At 40.1% G+C, this 24,591-nt stretch overlaps 1 pseudogene; it reads left to right on the top strand.

The window, feature by feature from the left end:
- LOC140953805 (uncharacterized) overlaps positions 1–24,591 on the top strand; it is a 37,392-nt pseudogene that overhangs the window by 8,338 nt on the left and 4,463 nt on the right.

The following is a 24,591-nucleotide window of genomic DNA, read 5'->3' as shown; positions in this document are numbered from 1 at the left end:
ATTACTTACGTTTATTGCGCTGAGCATCTTTCTCTCCTCTGGCTTTGAAAGAAGACAGTAAACACACTGTATGCAGCAAAGGTCACAGTGGGTGCCGTTTCGAGCTATCACATGTTGAAATCTGCCAGGCGCTAGCCGGGGAGACTGGGACAAAGTATGAGGAACTCGTACCCAGCTTCTTGCTGGGGTTCCTGCAAAATTATGTCTCGCCTGACTGGTGTGATCCAAGCCGTTATCAAAAATCGTACGTTAAATTTGTAAACTTTGCAATTTGGGATAAATTTGTAGAATCGGCAGCACGGCTTTTCTCATCTTTTCAAGGGGAGAAAAAATTTGCAAGATTCACAGAAGTCTTTATGAAATATCGTTAATTGTGTTAATTTTGTCCCCTGCGTTCAAACCTGAACATAAGTTCTTTTATCACTTTTAGTACAAGAAGTACAAGCGAAGTATTGCAGACGTAAAACGAAGAGTTTTTACCCTTGTAAACGCGGTAGATGCGGTAGGTTAAGCATAATTCAATAACTCTTTAAAACTGAATTGTATGAATCTATGAATACATCTTTAAACTGAAGAAATCAGTGTCTCACGAATGCATTTAAATCTGATAGTATGGCTTAGAATCATGCGATTCTAAGCCATAGTATCAATGTGTCAGCCCCTGCAATCTCTCGTAACCGGGTCGAGATTATATATTAAAGCCTGAGATATGTAACTCAAGTTTATAACTGATAGTTTATAATTGCAGCCTCATCAAGTCGAGGCTGCGAATAACAGCAAACGTCATCACTGGTATAGGGATTCGGTTGGGTTCCGAAAGCTCTGCTAAACTTTCAGCAAATTGTTGGTGTTGAAGAATATATTTTTTTTATAATTTGCTTTCGTTGTTTTTTGTTTTTACTGCTCGCCATTTTTTAGATATACCGCAAAATAAACATCCGAGTGGTTTTATCGGCTTTGGAGATATGGACGGACAAAGATCACGTACCTTTTGTGAAGCAAGCAGGCGAAGATTTGAGGAACTTCAAAAATCACCGTTCAAGCAATCTTGCTGGCATCAGATACGACAGTATCCATTTATTAAGGTCAGAAAAATAGTTTAAATACATGAGGGAAAGACTGATATTTACATCTAAATCAGTGACGCTTTTCTCAAAAAAATAAATAAATAAATAAATAAACAAAAATAAAAAAACGTTACTGGATCGGAATTGCTTGGTCAAGTTTGTTCCGCTATGCAGGCTATGTTCGCCCCATGTAAGGGAATCCAGATTCCGGAAGCTGGAAATATTTGCTTGTGGTTTCCGGAATCCTAGTAAGGATTGGAATCCAGAATCCAAGTTCCACTGACAAAGACTGGAATCAAGTACCTGGAATCAGGAATCCACGGCGTGGAATCCACGAACCAGGACTATCTTGGATTCCTTTACATGGCGCGACCACCATGTTCACGACTATGTGCCAACACGAAGAGATATCCGGCGTAGTATGAACACCTATCCGATATAGTGCAGGGCGGTCAACCCCCCACGTCTTCAAATATTGTGAATTGATGCGGGAGGGATGATAAATGACGTCATAATGCAAACGGCAAATGACGTCATTTGTGAAAAAAAAAACGTGCGAAAAAGATGTTGTTGAAATTGTAACATTTGACCTAATTAGCTTACTTCCCACCAATCACACATTATTGCTTATATTACAATGGCATACCGGAGTTAGTGAGGAAACGTTCGTTGTTAACAGAAAAATAGCTCAACAACGCAATTTTGAAATTTTCTTTTTCAGAAAGTCTATTCTACAAGAAATTTGCAAACTTCGGCAATTATCCGAGAGATTCCAGACTCTAATGTGGAAACCGGGACAAACGGTTCAAAATCTGGAGTCTCCCGGATTCTCCGGGAGAGTTGACAGCCCTGGTAGTGTGACTCTCCAATTGAGAGATCGGCGCGTCGCAGCTTCGCTCCGTTACAGAGATCGCGCCGAAATAACCGTTCTTGTGTGTGAACAGTAACCATATATCCGGTATGATTTTCGTAAAGTTTGAACATAGCTCGCATCTCACATCTCTCAATATAACTTGGTGATTCTCATCTCAGGGGTAAAATGTGGGACGATTTTGGAGGAATGGCGTATAGAGGAGAAATATGCACCAGAAGATCACTCGGTGTTGACGCGGTAAGTCAAGAACTGTTCCCAAATTTTTCGTTAATTTTTGCGAAGTATACAATACTGGCTTTTTGCTGGGGTTGCGCAAATATTGCACTCATATACTGTACCTACACAATTCTGTCTCCTCGAGCAAGTCTTCTTGACGAAAAAAAATTTTGTCGAGTTTGCGAGACAGGCTTGGGCTGATTTCATAGAGTTAAATATTCTAGCTAGCGCTAGGTTAACTTTCTCCGCGTAATAACTCTCTCGTCTTTGTTCAAGTTTTAATTAACGTCTTTTCTGTTTTTGGTTGCCAGTGGAGCTACTGGGGATCACTTGGTCCTTGGCTGGCTCTCTCTCACGAACTAGGACATAACTTAAACTTCGACCACGACAATAGTATGTAATCATTTTAAAGCTGTTTTACCATTCATTTGTCCGGCCGACGATTCAGTTGAAAACATCTCTGATATGCGATGCGACTATCATTATCACGACTTCCTCATTATTCGTAGTCGTGGTCATCATCATCATCATCATTATCAAAATCGGTTATTTTTCCCTTTACTTACAAGTCGAGAGAAATTGGGGAAAATTGAAGCTGGTCAGTGTCGGGACTTAAATTTATGGCTAGCACAAGCCATGCTTAAACAAGAATAATGGATTTTCACAATAAGTACTTGAATAACAATGGCACAACACATCTTCTAGAATGAAAGGATAAGACCCATGCCATAAGGTCGTTTAGCTGTTATCGTATATCTAAGCCATTAGCAACGTCTCGAAACGTTTTTTTCTTTGGCTCTATTTGCTAAAACCATGCATAACTTTATGTCTTACTTTCGTATTTTGGCCACTAGAGTGACTCATGGAATTGAAAGAAATAGCATGAAGTCTTGTGAAACTCTAGATTCTTACTGAATAGCTATTACTCCTTCTATAATTACAGTTTGGCCGAGTTGCAAGTGTCTGTCTCCTCGTGGCTGTGTCATGGGAAGTTTCAAGTGAGTTTCGCCGTTCTTAGACTAGTGGGTACCTTTTTTAGCTTCTATCTGAAATGCTGATTCCGTGTCAAGTCAACGTACTCTTATTTCCTGAGTACGATTCAGGGAATCGAAGTCGATGTCCAGGGGAGCAAGGAGCGGTTATGCGCGGCTGGTGGTTTTGTTTGCCGAGCGCGCGAATGAGCGGCGAGCATGGCGAAGTAGGGAGGAAGAAACAATTGTTGAGCCCCATTTGGTTTTAAGGTTTTCATGGGCTAAAAACCCTCGAGATTGTTAGTGTACAATGAAATAAAAGCACTGTTTTTTAAAAAAGTTAGTATTCTGGCGCAACAAAAGCGACGCCCGCCGCGGTTTTACTTCGGTCGCCCAACGTAAACTAGATTCCGGAATGAGGAAACTTCGCTTGTGGAATCCGCCATCTAAGAAATGTTTGCTTGTGGAACCCGGAATCCTGAGCTTTGGAATCTGGAATTCAGTTCAAGCGATCCGGACTCCCAAGAACGGCTACAATCCGGAATCTGAGTTTCTCTGACAGGGAATGCGGAATCCACAGTGTAGAGTCGAGAATACAAGACCGTCTTCGATCACCTTATGGGGCGACTTAGGGCTTGCTGATCAGTTATGACAGAACGTTTTATACTGGATTAAGAGATTTACATAGACGCTAATATATTTTCGTTATCTTACAAAGGACTCGTGTCCCTGGGTTCTCTAACTGCAACTTACAGAACATGTCCTCCATTGATGACAGTTGTCTTTACAACCTGCCTAAGAAGGTAAAACATCGAAAGTAAGCTCCGAGTATCAAATCCCGAGCGTACCTACTAGTGAATAGCTTTTCTACGTCGCAAGTGATGGACGTGATCATACACTTGGAAAACGGGGACATCTGAGTGGGCGATTAGGGTATCAATGAAAATGAAGTTGATATTCTTTCTTCGATTTTCAGTTTTACTAGTTCTACCCACGTGCTAGCCGACAAAGGACGTGGAAGGCCTGCAAAAGTTTATGACTCATACCCTGTGTGATCACAGTTCGGTAAAAATAGTCAGTTGGTGCAATCTGCGCAGTTTCTAAACCGAGGTCCTTACTACATGTTGAAAATAGAAAAGAAAGAGTAAAAAAGGTCGCAAAAAAATAGCCGACTTAAACACGTCACTGTCCGTTTTTCTCTAAGCGAAAGGACCCTTCTAGAATATACGCAGTGAAATAACTCTTTCTTGCTAAGCATGGCGGATAGGACCGCTAATTGGTCCAGTCGTTTTCTTAGAGGCATAAGCACCTGAGTTTGTTAATATTTTTAGGTAGTAAATCCGCGATGCGGAAATAGCATTCCGGAGCCTGGAGAAGAGTGCGACTGCGGTACACCAGAGGTATATTTAAACTGATTTGTTAAAAGCACTGTGCACCTGTAATTGTTTGCTGTATTTAATCTCCTAGAGTTGCCAAAAGTCGACTGAGTGATCTAATGGGTGAGCGCCGAAGGTGCGAGGGACGTGATGTCTTAGAGTCTTACGCCGATGTTAACTGACAATAGTTGGGGTGCCCAGATTTTGTGACCCGCCTAAAAATTCCACCAATCACAATCCATATTCCTAGACCTTAGGGTTTATATTTTTCATGGTTGATTGAAAAGGTTTCTTTAATATATGGAAGTTATAGGAGGTGAAATGAGCGTAACAACAAAAGAAATGGAGACGAAAATTTTTCTGACTAAATTTAGCCTGTTTCAACTCGATTGGCTTAATAACCCCACGATCACTGGCGTAAAGTTGTTTAATTGCAGGATTGCAAGGTTCGAGATCCTTGTTGTGAGCCAAACGACTGTCGGCTAAAGAAGTCCTCCCAGTGCAGTGACTCTATGAGTACATGCTGTCAGAAATGTCAAGTACGAGAAAATTTTACTTCAGTATACAGCTACTTTTAATTCACTAGAGCAAATAGCTGCCATGCTCTGTAGCAAAAAGAGTGGCAAACGAAAAACGGGACGCCTGAGAGCGAATTATGCGGACAACATTGCGAAATGTTGTAAATTCAGCCCACTTTAGGGTGACAGTTTCAAGCAGAGTACACTAATCAATAGCAACAGGGCTCAATATATCGCCTTTACTAATTAAGTAAGAGTTGATTGATATAAATTCATATCATATCAATTTTTGTGATGATGACGACGACGATAATGATAAGTCATTCCGCTTTAACGATTGAAATGACTATAAATGATAATTACTTATGGGTCGTGCTGGAATTGTCGGTCAGTCCGACAGAATTCGTTTATTAATTGTTGGAATAGGGTTTGTTTCGAAAGTCTACAGTATTTAAGATTGTTTATGTGGTTTTGTACTGCCTTGAAAGCCACATCTGACTGTAAATGTCACCATTTTCATATCTGGTATGTCATTATGGCCTTAGGCAGAGCATCGTTCGACTCTCACGATGCTACATGAGGCAGTTGTAATAAGGACATCGCTAAGCATCAACACTTCTTTTAAATTGCCTATGGACCTTTATTTTCTTTTCCTTAGTTCTCTCCACGTGGAATTTTGTGCCGTAAGAGTAGTGGAGAGTGCGATGTTGAAGAAGTTTGTTCTGGAAGGTCTGCGGAGGTAAGACTTAAATGCAGCCCTGAAGTTGGAATGCGTTTATGGCAAGGAAATTTATCAAATTTTATTTGATATATAAAAAAATGCACCAGTTGTACTGGTAGATTTAGAGACCCTCCATGACCAGAGCTTATACAATTACTTGAACTCAGTGTCATCAACACTTTCACTTTGTGGGGAAAACTCGTTCCCAGTTAACAAAAATTTGGTCTATCGATCGCGAGTTAGTAAAGTCATTTTACCACCCTGACGTTTCAAGCGTTAGCAGGAGCTGATTCCTCAGGGCCTTTATCCCCCATATAATTCCTTAGAGTTAACCCTTTCTCGTTAAAATTTCTTTTAGGAAACAGCTTTCGCGGGATTTTTTTCACTCCTTCTTGGCAATATCCAATCAGAGCAGAGCTATGATATGCGTCATACTTTGAGCCACAGACGCGCGATTTGAAATCACTGGCAACTGTGGCGGTACCCAGCGTGAAAAATTTATCGGATGATAGTTCCCATTTCTGATCTTCTAATCGGGTTAAAAACGTCTTCTTAAAGCCTAGTAGCAAAAGAAAACGTACATACACTCATACGACGTCTTCAAGTTTCGTTGTAATGTTGACAGTCATAAGTTTATTTTACCAAAATCAAGCTGCTCCAGGCCCTCGACAGCGGGTTAAATAGATATTGAAAATCAAGGTCTTTAGTTACCTTATTGTACTGATAAAATCGCCTCTAAAAAACTTTGGAGCTTTTTACTAAGTCCACAAAGGAGCATACGGCATTAAGCCACAGTTTATTTTGAAGTCAAAAGTATGCTGTTACAGTTCACGGACTGCATCTTTCGCAGGCTCCTGGCGTTAGCCGTTCTTAATATTGATTCAAGGGATTGGGGGCTGGGGGTAGTTTTTATCTCGAATAGTGGAGCAGTGCAGCTGTTAGTGGAACTGGTAACGGGAAAAAGAAAATAAATATGTCGAATGAAACGCGTGGTCACACAAAAATGGAAAAAAAGCAACTTTTATAAGTCTTTATTCGAACAGCCACACTTATAGTTCCATTCAGGGCCCCATATTCTCTGTATCATGTTATACTACAGTTTTGCAAACTAAGGTAAAAGGGTTTCAAAGACTATTGTCAGGGTCGGAAGGAACTGAAGCGTTAAAGAACCAGATAAGGTTATTCTTAAACAAATGATGTTAACAAAAAAAGGAAAGATGGAAGAGAATTGAAAAGGCTGTGTTACATGACTGGTGACTATGCCCGTCCTTTTTTTCAGTGTCCATCAGATGATCATATAAAAGATGGACGGACATGTGAGGGGGACGGAGAGGTATGTATTTAATATTTGCTTAGTATGTGCCATTCCAGAACTCATCTTAGCTATTGTAATTGTATTTTGGTTTCCCTTTGACAGATTTTATAAGCTTCTCCAATTTTCGAGTGATATACAAGTGCATGTATTCAGTAAATGACCTATGTAAAAGTAATTAGAACAAGAAATAAAATTATGCATTCTGGTCTTCTGAGCCGGGTTGTTCAAAGCAAGGTTAAGATAACCCAGGGTTATTTCGAAATTTGAATTCAGATACGAAAGCTTAAAAAGCAAATTCAGTTTTTACTTTTTGCCTACAATTTGATGATTGAATGCTCTAAATAGAGAAACTTATCCGTGAAAATGCTTTTGAGGGAAAGAAAAAGAAAGCCGGGTTAAAATTTAACCCTGCTTTAGCGCTAATCGGCCTTCGAACAACTGGGCCCTGTATGTTAATGAAAATGGATGCAAAAACACCGTTATTTGTTTGAAACGACAATTTTGAAACAGATGATAAGAAAAAAGGAGGGAAAGAACACTACAATACGGCAAAATTGATTCTGTCGGTTCTTTTTTGCTCATTTTTTTTTTCAGCTACTGTTAGCAAAGTATGTTGGGAATGTGAAAATGACGAAACTTTCTCGGGCAATCACGGCAAGGCACGTGAGAATTAGTCCTCAATATTGGGAGAGAGGCCTATGTACTAAAATTGACTTACTTGGATGTGGAATAGGATCTCCAGGTAACCGAAAAAGTAAAGTAGCATTTGGTTAAATCTACGTTAAGCTCTAAAGCAGCCTAAATAACTCTCCCAATTATAATAAAATCATCTTTCATTTGTTGGCTTCACACTAGAGAATTCAAGTCTAAGTCGTGCTTGGAACCTACTTTGAGGGTGAAGGGGTAAATTGTACTCACACAAACTTTACTTGGTGGCCATGGGAATGTTCGTAGTTCAAAGAAGCCGAAGTTCGCCGCAAGTATCATGTACACCACACTTGAGCATACACTTGACCAATAAGAAATGGAAGCCATCTAAAAGCAATGTGCTCAATGTGCACGTGCAGAGGTTCCAAGATTCTAATGAGCGGACATATAAACATTCCAATCCAGACCTCGGTTAGCTAAGAGCATTGCGGACGAGGCCATGCCCAAACCCTGAAGGAAGGAATGAACGAATGAATGAACGAACGAACGAACGAACGAACGAACGAACGAACGAATGAATGAATCACCCTCTATGCTCTAATTTCAGTATCTACCGCGGCTCCCACATCTATTCAGGGCTATGACAACCTATGCGTTACATCACAGGGTGGATCACCTTGTTCAACCATTAATGGAACACAGCTGGTCTATTCTACGCAAGCGTCATGCCGAGACACGTCAGCAAAATTTACTTTTTCAAATGGCGTGCTGAAGCAACATTGTAGTGGGAGGAAGATATGCCCTAAGGGAGTTTATTATGGAGCTCCGCTTGTTATGAGTGACAGTTGTGAAGAAAGCCAAGCCAAGTTTGAAAGAACGAAAGGTACATTTACACACCGTACATATACACCGTGTGCATAACATTCATGTGTTTATTATATTAAGTCATTTCCCGTTGTCTATGTACTGAACAGTTTTAATATGATGTAGAATGAGTTTGTTTCAACAAGATAAATTGGAAAATTGAATGCCCTTTTTAGTCACGGCGTAGTTCCCACGTACAGTGACGTCGTTAAGTCACGTGAACTACAGGAACTTCAAATATATTTCATTTTTATTATTTTGTTTTATCAGCTAAGGAACCCACTGGCTCCTCATCAGACTTATTGGTCTAAATCTCTCTCTTAATAAATAGTAGAAACCAAAAGACCAAAAGGTAAGGTGAGAACGGGACCTGAAGTCTCATGCAGGACACCTCCCAAGTAAAACAGAAAAAATTGCCCTTAAAAAGAAAATCTTAAGCAATGCTTATGAGACTACTGTTGCCAATGGCAACCATAATTACGTGCTAGACCCCGTGGACAAGGTTTATCGGGGTCAAAAACATTTGCTAACTCATCATTGTACAATTAAGTTATTATTATTAAATATCAGGTAAATCTTTTCGACATGTCGCCAGCGGATTGCGTGTCCATCCAGAAGGAGGCGTGGCATATGATGGAGTAAGACTTGTTTTGTGGGCCGGATGTGATCAAGACAGACTCACTTTAAATTTTTTAGTGCATGGTAAGGATACATTAAGTGTTGGTTGATATCGCTTACTCAAGTTCGGGTGATAGGATTACTTTTGAATATAACCCGATAGTTTCCATTTCGTGGTATCAATATACTAGCTACGCGATTTGAGCTCTTATTAATTATTGGATGATAACCAAAACCAATGGCAAAATCGTCCTCCTAGTGATTAATTCTCCCCCTTGCAAGCGTTCGCAAATACTTCAATAGTTGGCCGTCTAAGCAGTGCCGAAAGGAACAGCAATAAAATTTTCATCGTCAACATATTATGTTAATTTGGCATCGTTGTTGGGCTGCAATTCATCGAAGAGCTGGCGACTGGAGGAATTCAGTAAGTCATGCAGTCTGATACTTCTCAAGAATTTCAAGAATTTTCCGACCTGAATTCGTCAGTTCAGTTACTAAAAAGAGTGCTCTTGTTAAAACCGCATTCTTATCGTGCGGATGCGTCCCAAATTGGCGCGGAAACGCTTGCTTCGCAGGCTACAGGCATTGAGTAAAAGCAATTTAAGTGGCACAACGGCATTTACAGGGGCACCCAACGGGAAATTTTGAGAAAAAGACCTAAAAACAACAACAAAGCGTGAATAAAGTTTTCTGAGACTATTTTAAGCATTTTGGGAGATTGCTGGAAAAAAAATTATCTGTTCCTCACTCCCAGCAAGACTGATGGAAGAGTTCCCAGCCAGCAACCTTACAACCTGCAACCTGACTTACTGGGAAGTTTCATAGGGCACAATTCAGATCTTGAGTGGTAAGCAACCCATACAAGTAACCCGTAGCAGCTACTCTAGACTTCAAATCCCCTCTGACACCCTGAATTATCTTTTTCCCAGCAACACTTTCCTTCCAAGGACTATTATTTCTTCCACATCTCCCAGCCAGCAAAAATTTGCATGAAGAACAGATATTTTGAGGAACAGATCCATTGGGTGCCCCTGCATTTATGAAATAAACACGAAAACCTTAAAAGCAGTTACACTATATTCCCATTATTCATTAGGTTGCCTGGCTTCTCTCGGCGTGGCTGATCGCAGCGTTATTCCCGATAGTCGCATCTCAGCGTCAAGTCATTTGCAAGGCTACCCAGCCAAAGAAGCTAGGTTATGCAGCCTAAAGGGTTGGTGTGCAGCAGGAAAAGATAAGAAGCAATTTATTCAGGTTGACTTGGGGCAGGTAAATACACATGTAGTCTCATTTTGAGGATCAGTTCTTTCAAGCAGCCATCTCCTATTAGCCCTGTTAAGCTACGGTAAAACGCGCTAAGCAGGTTTGATTTGTAGCTGTTCAAACACTCAATATCGCTATTCAACTCGTTTTGCTGCAATGCTGAAAACAAATTGCTCGTTTTTGTTGCCCGGTAGATGTACATCCCCCTTGCTCCCCCTCCCCTCACCAAAAAAAAAAAAAAGGTTGGTGTTCCTCAAGAGATCAATTAGCGGATTTTGAAACTGTGGAGACAAAGTTTACCTCTTACTTTAGGCACTAACCGTTGTCGATGACCTTTTGTCTTCTATTATTCATCTCCTGCTGTATTCCTTTATTCATCGGTTCAACAGAGCCTGATTTCATTCTGTCCTTATTATAGGCTAAGAAGATATCGGCTGTCATTCTTAGCGGCACTGATCATGGTGACGTAACAGGTTACTCTCTGCACTACAGTCTGGATGGTCAACAGTGGACGGTGTGGTCAAGCAAGCCTCGTGTCGCTGTAAGGAAAACGCGCGTGTATTTTTTCAATCAACTTCAGGGATTAAGATGCTTAGTAGTCGTTCTTAAAATTAGTGGATAATATAACCAACAGTTCCGCGTTCTGATCATACATTTATTTTGAGAAATAAGTTGGTGTTGTCAAATATACAACATGACGAAGGGTTTGTACTCAGTGCGGCTACTAAGAATTTACCATTCTGCTAGTAAGTGGATTCAGGGCTGAACTTTGGCAAGGGACTACCTGATTGCGAGTCTCACGGGAAGATCACTCGGCCACGCTGCCTCCTGAAGATACTTATATGTATTGTTAAGGGTTAGGTACATAGGCAAAACCGGCGGGGATCTCGAGGGGGTTCAAACCCACGTCTTCTATAATAACGTCTAGTTAACATCTGAGATACACAGAAACTTATGGTAAATTGAGGAGGCAATTTTGCTTCGTTCTTATGCGACACACGTCCTGCTTATTGCTAAGATCTGGAATGTCAAATATCTTGTGGGTTGATAAATGGAGAAAGATGGCAAATGTTGAGTTAAGTGACTAAGGATATTTATCACCGTAAATACATCTTGTTACTGAGAGTCTTTGAAAAGCCATATTCCTTGATCTTACAGGCGTTTTGCTACAAGGGACAGTGTGTTCCTTCAGCAGATACTCAGTGTCGCGATCTGTGGGGACCAGGTATAAAAATCACTGATCAATTTAGGTTTCTGGGAAACTGCCCACCTACCCCTTCCCTAAGCCAACATTTTGCCCTAAATGAGAATTAAGTGTTAATGCTGGCTTAAGGGAGGGGTAGGTGAACAGTTTCCCAGAAACCTAAATTTATCCAAAATCATTTTCCTTAGCTGATTTTCGATGTACATTTAAAGCATCGTTTGTGATTTAATACTCTAATTTTAATTTTACTGTTTGAAACTCTCGTGATAAAATGTGAATCGGTCGATGCGACGTAAAAGTCAAGATTTCGGGTGGTTAACGTTTACCAACTATATTTTATATTAAATATTATCCCCTGTATTTTTCTTCTTTTTAGAGGCGTCTTCTGCTCACACAGCCTGTTATCGGCATTTTAACGTTAAGGCCCAGGGATTTGGCACTTGCAGTAGCCGGACAAATCTGCCGTGTGCAAAAGAGTAAGTATAAGACAGTTTAGTATTCAATTGCTCTTCGGCCCCAAACAATGAGTAGAACCTAGCTTCTCGTTAACATCATTATTATGTAGCTTGTCTTCGACAATCGTCATTTGTCATTCTGTATTTTATTTCTTCTTTCAGTCTTTTATAGTTGTACACGACTAATTCGGGGCCACCGAAATCTCCTAATTTTAAAGAGATCTAGGCTCTCATTTTGATTGGCTAACGAACTACCGAAGTCAGATGTCTTTGTTAAATAGTGATTAGCCTGGGGAACGAGTGCAAAAATTCTATACTAGACGTATCACTGAGTATTGCTTCTCATTAGAAACACTACCTAGATCAGTGTAGTGAAACGTCATCGGTATGGAATTCCTGCGCTCTTTCCCTGTCGGCTGCTGCTTACTCAAGATAACTACGGCTGGCGATTGGCTGATTACTTTTTGGGTTTTTTACGGTTAAGTTCGCTACATTTTTTTAAATAGTTTTCCGTCATCTCATTTGTGGCTTTCTTTTATTTTCTTTTTTCACTTATATACCTCTCCTTGTCAAGCCCCTTTAATTTTTTTTTAATTCAATTCAATAGACACGCCAAATGCGGACAGCTGCAGTGCTCAAGCTCGAGAGAGAGACCTGTAGAAGATTATGGTAGTTTCTATGAACAAAAAACTCTCACAACAGGAGAAACGTGCAGGTAATTAACAGTTAACAGGCCAAAAGCTTATTTCACTCCATAAACCAACAGATCTTCCCTTGTAAGAGACTTCGGATTCAGTCCGGAGATCGGGAAATTTTGGCTTGTGAAATCCGAAATCCTGGGCTTTGGAATCCGGAATACAGCTCAAGGAATCCGGAATCCAAGACTGGAAGACTGGAATCCAGTGCCTGGAATCCAGAATCCACGGCCAAGAATCCAGAATCCAAGGCCGTCTATAATTACCTCCCATGGAGTGAAACAAGAGCAACTGTAGTAGCCTGAGAAAACAGACGATATTTCGCAAAGCCCGGTTTGCCCGCGAAATGACGCCTGAAAATTTCACAAGCGGCTCGACCTATCAGAAGCACTACCCACATCTGTGTAGTGACGCGTCATCAGTATCGAATGTCTGCTCTCGTTTCTTAGCCGTCATTTCTTGGGGAAAACTTTGGTGACGTCGCAAAATGTCGTCTGTTCTCTCAGGCTAAAACTTTAGCATTTGTTTTGCCTGCAGGGCAGCATCTCTAAAGAGAGGTAGTGGGAACGAACTTGTTGGTATGGTGAGGGATGGAACAGCGTGCGGACATCAAAAGGTACTACTATAGGCATTTGCCTTGCCTTGTCCGCTTTCAGCGAAAGCTTGATGGATTACTAGTAGCAAATAGTTTCGGAAAAGGTAGAGGCTTTGTTGCGTAGCACTAGACGTTTTATGTGTATATATTATAATAAGAAAGTAATGCAAAAAACTGTGTAAACGACAGTGTCCTGATTTTACTTTCAAAAATGGGAAGTTGTCGTTGTTTTGGTGAAGATCACTTGTTTTGTCACAACAAGCAGGGACGTATTAGGCTGAAGTTCCACTTGCGGAATAAATGAATCACGTGACCAGGATTCAATTCCATGTCTTTGCTGTTACTTTTTTTAAAAAGTCCCTTTTTGATGATGTGCCAGTTTAAATCTCGATAACATGTTTATGATGAAGAAAGCAATAGTTTTAGCTTTAGTTCATGAAAACAAATCATATTTACAAAGAAATTTCGCAGATCTGCGTAGCCAATCAGTGTTTTGGTTTGGATCAGCTTTCTTCAAAGCGATGTCCATGAATCGCCGGAAAAGAGAGTGCAGGAAAAGGGGTAGGTTTTCCATAAACTGCTATTGTTGTTGTTGTTGTTGTTTGATTGTTTGTTTATTCAAACCTGGCTTTTAGTTGGGTCTCATTAGAACAAAGGGGATAATCTTTAAGCTTATCCTCCTACTAAGTAATTCAAAGCTATCCAGAAATCCCTGATGTGGAGCCTGCATTAGCGCCAGCGGCTTACTCGGATGAACGAAATAAAGACATTTTCGAGTTTTTTCGAAAATTGAAAGGTTAAAGGTATTCCCTTTAGCTTTTCTGACTCCAGAAGGTATTAAACATTCTTGCGTGCCCTTGTCCCCATTGGGGCAGGGGTGCTCTGGATTTCAAGTGACGAGGACGATCGAAGGAGTTTCTCGGGGTTTGAATTTTTTTTCTTCCGGGATTTTTTGGTGGTAGGAAAAAAGAAAAATTGGCAAGTATTTTTTTGGTGGTTTGATTGAATTAGGGATATTTTTTTCTGCAAATTCGTGAGAACTTCAGATAGTATAATGAATAAACAAACACAAACATTCAATTTCTAATGTTTCCATTCTTTGAGTTTTATCATTTAACAATTGCTTCCTGGAAATTTTTAAAGCGTGGAAGTGATTCCACGTGGGAATTTTGGGGGTCAAAATTTTTTTGGGGTCTCAGAACTTGCATGATCATAGGCGCATTTGATTTGAATTTCCCGAGGGAATATTAAACCAATCTCACTGTGAATAATTACTTTCGCGCAGATAATAGACTTTTCCCTTGGGGAGCCAATTCTTGCCGTATGTCGCAAAATGAGCGGCTGAAACTACATAAACTACATGTCAGGAAAAAAATATTAAAGAAGACGAGAAATATATTGGGTGAAAATATTCTTGAGGATAGAAAACCGTCCGTCACTTACCTCAAGCATTTGGCAGGTTGGAACCCACTGGTACAAAGCAGCCAGAGAAACCTCAATCCCACTGAATCAATTAGAATAATATCTTCGCACGCACCTGACTTTAAAGATCCTCATCAGTTTTTAAGGAATTTCAGCTCCCCTTTCGCCGTCTAACCCGTCTATTATGAACATTTCCTTAGGTCGGTGTCTTTCACTTCAACTGTCCGTTTTTCCGTCCAGTTATTTAATGTTTCCAGGTTCATTCCTTTTAAGTCAACATCGTATGCCACGTATTAAGTTATTCGCAAATTGGATACGATTAAAGGGTCCGCTTTTCAAAGAAAACTGTCCAAATACGGGGTCATCATTACCACCACAAAATGACCGAAGACTCCGGCCAGTTTTCTCCTCCAACCACAATATATCCAAGACTCATAACTAGCTCAACCGACTGGTGTGAAATATGTCTCACCTTCTCGCTTCACAGAATACTTTTGATCAGCGGCCTTCTTTTAGGGGTAAATACGTTGTGTTTTATATCATCATGGTCCTCCTGACCTCAATCCTGAGACCCATTAATTGTAGCAAAAGCGGTATACACCAAATAAGGCGGTCCTCGAATCCGATGTAATCTGTGCGCATACGTTAGTTTGACCCGCAAGAAAATGCCCGTAAATTCTGGCCATGCAACAATTGCAGCTTGCAGTGTCGTAATTTTTCTTGATCTAGTAATATCACGCAAAAAATCCAACGTGGTCGGCCATCATAGATCTTCGTTCAATTTAACAAAATGAGGTTATTGGCTAAAAATTTAAAACTTTGCAAGAGTGTTAGAAAAAGTTCTGTTCTACAGATTTGGGAAAATATGCTTAATCAAAAAAGAGCTTGCTATATCCAAAAGTCTAATAAAACGAGCAAAAAAAATTCTAAAATAAACTTGAGAAAACCACAGCTGGTATACACCAAATTCGATGAAGTATGCGCCAAAAAAAAATAGAAATTTATATAAAGGAACAAGGGTCATTACCAGAGCGGAGAATAAGGAAAACATATACCAAAATCCTTAGATATATACTAACATATTAACGCACTCAAAATGGTATTTAAAACTGATCCGGTGACTTGCTAAAAGTAGTAGTTTCTAAAACCTGTTAGTAAGTGTGTAAACCGAAGGATAATTAATTGGTTTATTACCCATGTACTATATTCTTGTTCCTTTAGGTTTGTACAAACAGTGGGAAGTGTCATTGTCAAGGGAACTCCGATCCAGATACTTTTTGTCGCACTGGTAATAAAAATGACTGAAGGAATATTTAGGCTAGTACGTTCACATGGCACCAGACGAATTTTCGACCGGCTGAAAAATATGACCAGGCACGTCGTTCACACGGAAATGCTCAATATTCGTCGTTCAATTCACACGGAAATTTGAATGGTTAGGCGTCAAAATTTTCGCGCACACTAGTTTTCAACCGGTCGAAAATCCATCCGCCGGGCGAGTGCCGTTGGAGCGTAACCTTAGTCCAGCCTTAAAATGAAAACAAAGCAAGTAAAGACGACCTTTATCTTCCTCTTACCTCTTCTTGTCACGATCAGAAGTTCTCCTCTTACGCCAAAATTGCGCTTGTTTCTGACCGTCGGCTGGTTTAGGCAACTATAGAAACATTTTATTTAGTTCTTGGTTCATTCTTACTTAGTCGTGAGCCTTTCTGTACAGGTAAATGCTATTTACAAAACATGCCAGAGACCTTTAGATTCTGAGAAGAGGACGACTAAGAGTACCAGATTTTTCCAATACTGAGTATTTCTCACTCGTGAATTCGAACCAGCGTCATTTTGCCGGAAAAACGTGATAGCCGTTGTCATTTTACTACGAGTTTTAGCGAGAATGTCGTAGTGCCGGAACGAAGTTATCAAATGTAAGAAGTTTTATCATCCGGGAAAGGGCTTAACCTTCTTCAGTATAGATATCCGAACTAACGTTTTTGGTGAAAAAAAAGGTAAAATGAAGCTTTCCGGGTGTCTTTTTTTTTAGAACACGCGTAAAAACTCTTTGACTAAGTTAAATCTCGTACTCGTATTCGTTCTCGTCCTCAAATCTAAAGCTCTCATTTATTTACAGTTAACCAGAAAAGATGCTTTGGGGACTATCATTAGAATCGACCCAATCCGCCACCTATTTTAGATCATGGTTCATTGCCCGGGTAACGAGATTTCAAAGAAGGGAGCACATTTTACCGTTTCTGCATTTATGGCTCATGAAGTTTTTCATGTTATTTATTTATTTATTTTGGAAATTTCAGCGAAACAAGCCCGCTTAGGCGGGTGGGGTCAGTGGTCTGAATGGACGAACTGTACACGAATTTGTGGAGGAGGAACGCGTAAAAGGCATCGCTTTTGTAACAATCCAGCACCATCCAATGGAGGACAAAACTGTGTTGGGAACAGATAAGAGAAAGAAGCCTGTAACAGTGATAAATGTCGAGGTAAACAATAGTGAGAGGTTACATGATCACTTATTATGCATAATAAAGTACGGCTATTCTGGCAGGTAAGAAATCATGCAGTTTGAGGAAGATCTTCTCGGCAATCTATCGAGTAGATTGTCTCCAGTTTCGAGACAATATATTTCTTCTTCTTCTGTTTCTTCCTCTGCTTCTTCTTCTTTTGTTCGTTGCTTTTTACATCTTCTTAGAACAGTATGTAACCAAGAAACAAACGTTTTTAAAAATTTTTTTTACTGTCTATATGAAACGTTTTTAATTGTTAATATAATAACTGCTTCAGATTAACGATTTAAAGGACACTGAAAGGAGAATTCCAGTCTATAATTTCAATTGATTGTGATAAATTGTGACCATCAAACTTTCAAACTTTTCCGTTCGATACTCATTTTAATGTTATTTCAGTTCTGGAAAATATCCTAAGTGTACTAGTACAGACACAAAGAATAGATGAAAGAATTTTTACGTAACGATCTCTGATTGCTTTAGAGGTTCATTCTTATCAGCACCTCTTTTCTGTTGGGAAGCAAACTGGTGTCAAGTTTCCGGACGGCGTGTATACGATCAATCCTGACGGTAAAGGAACCGTGGACACTTATTGCGACATGTCACGTGATGGTGGTGGGTGGATACTATTGGTTACAAGTCACACCAACACGTGGACAGCTAGTGACGTCAGAAAAAGAAACCAAAATCGACCAACGCTGAACGGAGATTTCTCGATCTTGTATAAGGCAGATGACATCAAGGACAGTGTTAATGTTAAAGGGAACTGGTTCGAGTATCGAATCGAAGCCAACGAAAGAGGTAAATTCTGCAACACGTACATCAAGTCGACTCGCGTGCTAGGCCATTTTTGGCAAACGGTAAATGACACGGGCACATTATATTCTTAGATTCCTGCTAGCATGGTTTTCAAGTCGATCTTGTGCATGTCAGAAAATTGAATATACATGGTGTGGAGTTAACTAGTAGCGCTTCAAGTCGTCCGTGCGCGGGGATATTAATGAAACAAATTTTTGTCACATAAAGGTCGTTGGGGTGGAATCTGGCGGGCTCCCAGAGATTATACCTTCCTTGCCAGAAACAACAAGCAGACAAATGTGGATTTGGTGAAGAAATTTGACAGATGGAAATATGACGATTATGGGATAGAAAAGCGCATGCCCTGGATAACGGATGCCAAACTTACGACGTCACGCAACGCTACTGGAGATCGCCAATGGGGAACTTTGATTGGTAAGTGAATGACGCCGTAGGTATTTTAGTTCAAGATAGGGAAATGACCCCGTCGCTACTGATCCGCTACAAACCCGCTTGGCGTTTACAATAAAAAACTTCTCTGGAATATCAAACTTAAGTTCCTTTGGTCTTCCTTTCTTTACAGGCGTAGTGGAGCTTCCGGGGAATGGAAACAATCTTCTGTACTTAAAACTTGTCAATACTAACTATTGATAATTTCTTTTCTTTTGATTGATATGTTCATAGCAAACTCGAGAATTTTTTACCCAGCACCTTGGTTAGATGGTAATGATCTTGAGCAACACCCAGTAAACATCTGGTATTGGGTTAGAGAACAATTCAGTCTACCGAGGTCATGCATGGATATTCAGTTAAGAGGAGTACATCCCCCAAAAGGTATGCCAACATCAGAGAATTCTTAGCAATTAGGATCCTCTCTTTTTCATAAAGAACGTAGCCTGCGTAGCAAGCCTTTCCATGCGACTTCGTCCAGAAAGTTGGGACTTTCGCGCAAGAACTCGATTGGAAACGCTTGCTACGCCGGCTATAAAAAACGCCGTCAGGTTAACCGGTATTACTCATGACTTGGAATGCATTATTTCGAGCCTTGTATCGTGAAATGAAACGTCCATCTAGAAATTTGAGACGCAAGAGTCGTGGGGAGTTTATAGCACTTAATTAACAGTAGAGGGAAAATTTGTATGATTTGACAGTTGTGAGATTGGGTGCGTAACATTAGCCCAGCGAGTAATGGTCATGGTATTGAATCAACTCGTTCTCATAAAATAGTTGAGGCAAGATTACATTTTTAATTTCTGACCATTTTGGTGAAAGTTATGCACAACCCCATACATTTATTATGCATTTATGTTTCGGAAATAATAATTATGCATTCATGTTTAATTTCGGAAACAATAATATTAGCTATTTGCTGCATGCAAATAAATGTATGGACTTAAACAGAAATCTTGCCACCACTTCTTTTATGCAAGTTGAACATATTGAGAGGAGTGACCCAAGCCAACATGAAAGCGTTGAGTGCCGGTTCATATAAGAACTTATTTTTCGTACTTTTTATTTACCTTTGTACTCTTTTCTGCTAACAGACGGTATCTACACTATATTTTCTCGTAACCGACGAGTGCAGACATTCTGCAAATTTAGTGAACATGGGGGAGCATGGACGCTTGTGTTGACCAGTGCAAGCGATAGCGGATGGACCAGGGAAAATGTGAAGTTCAGAAACACCGAAAGACCATCATTGACCTCTGACTACTCCATATTGGGAGTAGTAGATAAGATAACAAAGATGAAACACTTCCAGGTGAGAGGATGAAACTCATGTAAGGGTCCACAATAGGTTTTTCGGGATTTGCCTTATTTGAGGGCCGGAACTCGGGATTTTAAGGCAAAATAGGGGTTGGTTTCGGGATTGAAAGTACGCACAGGGTACGTGATGCTAAAAATAACCATCGGAATTACGGGAATTAGAGAAAATTTGCGTCGGGATAAGGGGATTGAACAACCTTATTGGGGCCCCTCTCATTTCCGAGTTGGTAAATTATTTCTATCTAGGGAAAAAGACAGAAACACCATTTAAAAGGAAATGTCTTTCTTTTTCTTTCTTTTTTTTTTTCTCAAAGAAAGAAAGGTGATATTTTCGCCAAGTCATGATCACGAGCCTCTCGGACAGCGAAAAAAGTCATCCGACGGGATTCAAAGTGATGACCCTTCTTCGCCCCCACAAAAATAATACGGAGACATTGGTCTGATCTAACCGGTTTTCTTCATCATCATAATTGCCCCTTTTTTCTTCCCATGCAATTTGGCCTATTATAATTATCTTTTTTTCTTCATTGCAGTATCGTATTAAAGAAGAAAGTCGAAAACCCTGGGAAGGAGTTTGGACAACAAAGGCTGGCTGTTCGTTTATTTCCAGTCCGCGATTAGGACAGTCGTGCGTGGAAAATGTACACCAGCAAGGAAACTGGAATAAAAGCAAGCAGGCTAAATCAAGCAAACAAATTCCGCATTTAACAACTTTGGGGAAGGTAATATTGACAAGCGCTGTGGATGACGCAGACTTGAATGGTGCGATTGTAGTTAATTCAAAAAAAGGAGTCAATCGAACAAGAACTAAAGTGATTACAGTGTGGTTGCGTGAAGGGACCTGGTAAGATGTAGGTGCCTTTTAAAAAACGTTTATCACTTTTGTTGAAATTATCCTGATAGATCTACGTAGGTACATCTGCATGAATAGGGTTATAATTATCACATAACCTACATCGGTGCTTTAGTTATAGACCAAAAATTGTTTTTATAGGTTTAATTTCAAAGAACATTCTAAATCAGAAAGCCCTGTTTCAGCCCTAAAACCAGGGCCGTTTCGGTGATTAAAATATAGTCCTATTTTTGGGTCTAATTTGGCTCCCTTAAATCAGGGCCAATACAGTCCAATAAGCTAGGGCTGGTTTGGTCCCAGGGCTAAAATGAGCCCTACCGTGGGCTGGAATAGCCTTTTGATTGAGCTTTTTTGGCCTAAATTGTGTTCAAATGGCTCCAGGAAGGGCTGAATCAGACTTTGGCCTGCACGGCTGAATTGACACTCTGGGGCTGAAAGAGATCTTTTTAATTTTCAGTGAAAAGAAGAAAGAATTTGTAAGAAGAGCCCCTGTTTCATGTAGCAGCTGATCGGAAGCTGAAAGCCAATTGGTTTGCTACCCAAACCGGAAAACAATGTTTAAAAATGAATCACCATTATTTAAAAGAACGAAGTCGGAAAGACCTTACGAGCAGCTCCTACATTGGCGGCCCTTGTTGCCATTCCTTTGGGATTATGAAATTTTCTTTAAATCATCGTTATTTGGATCATTACTAATAACCTTGTCTCCATCACATTTTTACTATGATTGTCATTATCATTCAGTCACCGCCACGGCCATGGTTATGAAACATTCTATTTTCTGACGTTTTTCCCACCTTTGTAGTCCATCTCAGTTAATTTTTTTTTTTTTATCATTTTTTTCTTTAATTTTAACTACTTATTAAACACACGAAAGAATACTGCTCCTTGTGTCAAAAAAGGTAAACCCTCCTTCATTAATTCCACAGGAGATCGTGCAACGAGATTAAAATGAAAAGCGGAGGGATCAAGGCTCAACTGGAAGATGGAATTTACATGATTCGCAAAAACGGTTATGAGTATTTGCCAGTTTACTGCGATATGACGTCAGCGCCAGGAGGGTACACTTTGTTAGTCACCAGTGTTTCAAATGGGTGGGACAAGAACGAGGTCAAATTCAAGAATCCAACGAGACCATCACTAACACGAGAATACTCCATATTAGGTCATGCGGACCAAATTAAGGCCTTAAGTGGCGCGAATACATTCAAGTATAGGTTAGAAGCGAACACAAGAGGACACTGGGGCGGGTTTGGACGGCTCCTATTAAATACAGGTAATTAGACACTTAGGGACTGTTTACATGGAGTTGGGGTTAAACCTGCCTGTCCATATAAATTGAAATTTGAGATTAAATGAACAGGTTGTTTACCCCACCCAAGCGGGTTGCCTCACCTACCTGGGGCCCCATTCCCACCACCAAGTAAACAGGCCCTTAGTAAGGTTGTTTTCACAGTAAGGTTTCTTTCAATAACTTGTAAGGAGAGTTAATCATTTCCATAATTCAATGCAACCAACCTACTGAGTAATGTTCAGTCACCCTAGCGTCGTTCCAGAGTCGTTACGCACCCATTCTTCCGACTTGTACTTTGGTAATCAGTTGCGAATTACTTGCAACTCGTGTTGAATCAATGAGCATGAGTATCGGTATATCGTTATATGTAACTCAGTGCTTTTCTTTCTGATTTTCATAACTAACAAGAGAAAATAACGGGAGAGAGAGGTTTTTAGAGGATGTAACTTAAACGGAAGTCTAATTCCTAGGCTGTTTGCAAATTTTAATCGGTTGGTTGAAACGTCATTAATTGCGCGCGCGACTTCCTCAATGCAGACAGTGGCGACACACCAAGAAAACATGATGTCCCATAATTCTCTCTTCAAACACTGAATAAAGGTTTGCGGACCTCTCAGGGAACAACTTTTGATTAATTTTAAGCTTTTAAATGGTCTGAAAATAACTTTGATTAAATTGACATATCGTAATAGCTAGACTGGGCCTTTCTAGGGGGAGGGTGCGGGGTGCACGGGGTGCACCCCCTCCCCTCCCTCCTCCCACCCCCGAGAAGACCTGTGGCTTTCTGATACAACTGGTATTGTGTATTAAATTTGTTTACGTCACCAGTCAGTTACGCCATTACTTAGTGGTGCATCCTAAGAAAAATCTGGATCCGTCCCTTTTATCATTTCTGGTAACCATTTGGTGCATTTTTTTTTTAAATTTATCTTTTTCTATTAGCTTTGTGAGTGAAAACAATCAACAAACAAACGTAACCTTGGTGAAAAAATTTAACGACTGGCGGTATGACTGGCGAGATTCTCTGGAAAAGCGCATGCCCTGGTTGGGTACGAGGCAGAGCTTATTGACAAAATCAACTCACTCGGATTATTCCGATTGGGGATCGATTATTTCAGAGAAAAAATCAAACAACCCGGCACCCTGGATCTATGGTTCAATGCCCAACCCTGGCGTGATCTGGTATTGGATAAATGAGGACGACTGCGATGCAATTCGAAATCCTGGTACTTGATTAGCAATAACGTCAATTATATAAAAACTTGAGATAAAGCTTGCTGGGATCCAGCACAGTCCCATAATGTTCGGCACTAAACTACTCCGTGTTTAAACAAAGATAAACAATCAATTAGGAAATTCCAAAAAAAAAGAATTCAAAGTTTTTTTGGTCACAAAAATTGAGGAGGCAATCTTTTTTGAAAGTGTCTTTTAATACATTGCTCTTTTCCCCTGAAACGTAAGCTAGTGAAAAATCGTTCCGAATTAGATTTATAATCAACGCGCGCATATCACACTTTCGTAACAGTACGTTTTGTTTCAATTTTGTTTTCCCTTGGTCTTCTTCTCTTAGCCTTTGGATCGGATTTCTGTTATTCAGGTTTCTTCATCGGTTTCTATATTTTCTTTTTCTATTTTCAATTTTTTATTTGATTTTTGATTTTTCCAGATTTCTTTCAGCGATCCGCCTTGAAAACTGATTGCATCGTAGACTTGTAGTCGTTATTCAATTTTTAGTTGGCGGGTACGGATAGCCATGGAAGAATTGATTCTTGTCTGACTAGCAGTACTCATTAATGCAAAACAGAAAGTTCATTATTTTGCCTCTTTATGCATGTAGTAAATGGTGGATTATCAGAATGGACAACTTGGACAGGCTGTAGTCAGATGTGTGTCCAAGGCCATCAGACACGGCGCAGACTATGCAATAATCCACCACCCAGATGTGGTGGGAATCCCTGTGGTGGAATGGTGGCCAAGGAAGAAAGGCAATGCTTCGTTTGTCCAAGTAAGTTGTTTCTATTAGCACTCAAATAAGAAACACAAGTCTAGAGCAATTAGCAATCGGCCATGGGACAATATACCAGGTTGGGAGGAGGACAGACGATCCAAACTTCCGCCTCACTTACCTTGCATCCCGGGTCCCGCCCCTTTTTTTAGCTTCCTCTCTTTATTTTAGCTTGATTTCTCCCGCCTGCTACCCTTATTTAGATCTTCCACTTCCAGCTCTTTCATTTCCTGCCCCCCGTATCTTTCGAACCCCCTATTCTCCCTTTTCACACCTTTACGACTTACTTCTTTTGGCCCTTTTTGAAGAAATCGTAACATTGGCTGGACAAGATGGCTGGACATGGTTGATTCCAAACACTTTAATTCATTTTGCGAAAGAGTAAAATCTACCTAATTATTAACTTTAATTAATTATAATTATTTCAGTAAATATGCGCCTTCTATGCACAATTTTAGCCAAAGTCCGACAGGAAATATATCTTTTAATGTTTTAACTTTTTAGCAGCTCAGTGGCCACATATAGGGTTGCTATATATCTCA

Source organism: Porites lutea, chromosome 12 (assembly GCF_958299795.1).
Source record: "Porites lutea chromosome 12, jaPorLute2.1, whole genome shotgun sequence".
NCBI classification, from domain to species: Eukaryota; Metazoa; Cnidaria; class Anthozoa; order Scleractinia; family Poritidae; genus Porites; species Porites lutea.
This window is presented reverse-complemented; position numbering and strand designations above follow the sequence as displayed.